Below are 3183 nucleotides of genomic sequence, written 5' to 3'. Positions count from 1 at the left end.
AGTCCTGTTTAAAAAACAGGACCTCAAAAAATTGAGTTAAGACTCAGAATTGTTCCTCTCCACGGAAATCTTTAGTAAAAGGCGAAAGATTTATACGATCTGAAGAGAAACCAGAGTATGACTGTGGTACTTGCTAACTTATTTTTCAGGTAAATACAACTCCTAGTACACTGAGGGTGGTTATTTATCACAAAAGTTAGTGCCTACGGAAATTTATCCAAGGAATTGGGAAAATAACATCCTTACACTTAGAAAAGTCAAATAAGAATTCTTTTTTTACTTGATGACAATATACTATTTGCAGTGTATTATGGGTATGCAAATGAGTCTGACTAATCACCCTTCAGACTCCGGAAATCTTAGTGTTCAAAACGGTGCTCTGGTATATAGTAATGTAATTGACTTTTATTTATCTCCCTTGCATTCAGCAATCTTAAACTCTGGTTATAGTGATTGTAGATTCTATTGGATGTTGTATGTAGACAAGCATATCATCTGAAAATGACAACTTTGTTTTTCCCTCATAAATCTATATTTTTTATTATTTCTTTTTCTTGTTTGATTTAACTGGTTGGGAACTCTGGTAGAGACATTGAACTGAAACAATGATAGTGGAAATCTCTTTCTTATTCTGATCATAGCTTTTTTTCTTTAAGCTTTTTTTTTTTTTTTAAGCTATGATCAGAATCATGATATGCAAATTTCTCACTGGGGAAAGAGGCAGAGACATTGGGCTCCCTACAGGGGAAAGAGGCAGAGACACAGGCAGAGGGAGAAGCAGGCTCCCCGTGGGGAGCCCAATGTGGGACTCAATCCCAGGACCCTGGGATCCCCACCTGAGCCAACGAGGTGGTTATTTTTTTAACCACAGAGTCACCCAGCTGTGCCCTGTTCATAGTTTTCACTGGACCACCATTAAGTGAGAAATTTGCTGTAGACAGGTGAGGCATCATGAGCAGGCAATCTATGCAGTTGCCCTGTGCTTGCTCATACGGCCACAGCTCAGCGTCACCTTCATGAAATTCTTAGTCATTTTGAAAAAAGATCCTGCATGTTCATTTTGTACTGGGCCTCAAAAGGATTCTGGTAGAAACTCTTCTAATTAAGGTAGTCCCATTCTATTCCAAGTTGCCATGATTTTTTTTTTTTTTATTGTACTAGAGGTTAGCATTGAGATAATCATAAGTTTTCTCTTTTAATCTATTAATATGGAAAGTTACACTCACAGACTTTCTATCATAAATCATTCCTGCAGTCATAGCCTAAACTCTATTTTGCAATTATGTATTTTTAAATAGACTTTATTGTTTAGAAAAGTGTTAAATATACAGAAAAGATGTGAAGATAGTGCAAAGAGTTCTGTATATCCCACACCCATTTGCCTCTATCACTAACATGTTAGTATGGTACACTTGTTAAAATTAATGGCTCAATAGTTTATAGTTTATACAGATTTGTTGAGTTTTTTATGTTATGTCTTTTTTTCTGTTCAAGGACCCTCTCCAGAATATTATATTTAGTTGTCATGTCTCCTGAGAGTCCTCTGAGCTGTAAGTTTCTTATACTTTCTTTGCTTTGATGACCTAGTTTTGAGGCATCCTGGTAAGATATTTTGTAGAATGTCCTACTGGGATTCATCTGATGTTTTCCTTATGATCAGACTGGGGTAATGTGTTTTTGAGAGGAAAACTTCATAGATAGATTGCCATTTTCATCACCTCATTTCAAAGGTATGTACATCAACATGACTTATCCCTCCTGATATGATGATATTAATCACCTCCAGAGAGGAGACAGGGCTAAAGGTTGAATCAATGGCCAATTATATAATTAATTGTGCCTAAGTAATGAAACTTCCATAAAACCCCAAAAAGGATGAGGTCCAGAGAACTTCAGGATTGGTGAACATGTGGATATGCAGGGAGAGGAGTGTACCCAGAGTATGGAAAGCATCTCTTCCCACATACGTTGGCCTGTGTATCTCTTCCATATGGCTGTTATTGAGTTATATCTTTTTAAAATATTTTATTTATTTGAGAGGGAGTGAGAGAGAGCGCGAGAGTGAGAGAACATGAGTGGTGTGAGGGACAGGGGAAGAATTATACTCCCTGCTGAGCAAGGAGCCTGATGCAGAGCTTGACCCTGGGATCATGAGCTGAAGGCAAATACTTAACTGACTGAGCCATCCAGGTGCCTCAAGTTATATCTTTTATAATAAACCAGTAATCTAGTAAGTAAACTGTTTTCCTGAATTCTGTGAGTTACTCTAGCAAATTAATCAAATCTGAGGAGGAGGGTGATGAAAACCTTCAATTTATAGTTGGCTGGTCAGAGGTACAGGTATAGCCTGGACTTGCCATTGCAACAAAAATTTATGAGAGATGCAAAGAAACAGAAGAAGTATGACCTATACATTGTTGAATAAAGCAGTCAACAAAAACTGCCTGTGAAGGCAACCAGATGTTGACTTGAACAAAGACTTGAAAGTAGCTATTACAAATATGTTTAAGGAAGTAAAGTAAGTATGGTATGAGGACAATGTCACATCAAATAAAGAGTATTAATAAAAGGATAAAAATTATTGAAAAAGAAACAAATGAAAATGCTGGATTTGAAAACTACAGTAATTGAAATGAAAAATTCACCACAAGGATTCACAATAGATGTTAACAAGCAGAAGAAAGAACTAGCAAACTTGAAGATAGATCAATAGAGATTATGTAATCCAAAGAATAGAGAGGAAAACAATGAAGAAAATTAACAGAGCCTCAGAGAAATGTGGAACACCATTAAACACATCAACATACGTGTAATGGGAGTACTAGAAGGAGAGAAGGGAGAAAGGAGAGGAAAACAATATTTGAAGAAATGATAGCTGAAAACTTCCCAAATTATAGAAAAACAATCATTTACATATCCAGGAAGCCCAGTGAATTCCGTGTGGAATACATTCAAAGAGATCCACAAACAGACATATAGTAAAAATGCCAAAAGTCAAAGACAAGGAGGGGATTTTTAAAAAAATTTTTATTTTAACTAGGTTCCATGCCCAACAATGGGACTTGAACTCACAATCCTGAGATCAAGAGTCACATGCTCTACTGATTGAGCTAGCCAGGCACCCAAGGAATGAACCTTGGAAGCAGCAAGAGAATAATAAATCATCAGATAAAACAGAACCCA

The 3183-nt window shown here is 36.6% G+C and overlaps 1 non-coding gene across 1 annotated transcript; it reads right to left on the bottom strand.

Moving 5' to 3' along the window:
- On the bottom strand, positions 1-119 carry LOC140623379 (U5 spliceosomal RNA). Its single transcript, XR_012023003.1, has one exon. It is a non-coding gene; the product is annotated as a U5 spliceosomal RNA (small nuclear RNA).
- Positions 120-3183: the final 3064 nt, after the last annotated feature.

The sequence above is a fragment of the Canis lupus genome, chromosome 32 (genome assembly GCF_048164855.1).
Source record: "Canis lupus baileyi chromosome 32, mCanLup2.hap1, whole genome shotgun sequence".
NCBI lineage: Eukaryota > Metazoa > Chordata > Mammalia > Carnivora > Canidae > Canis > Canis lupus.
This window is presented reverse-complemented; position numbering and strand designations above follow the sequence as displayed.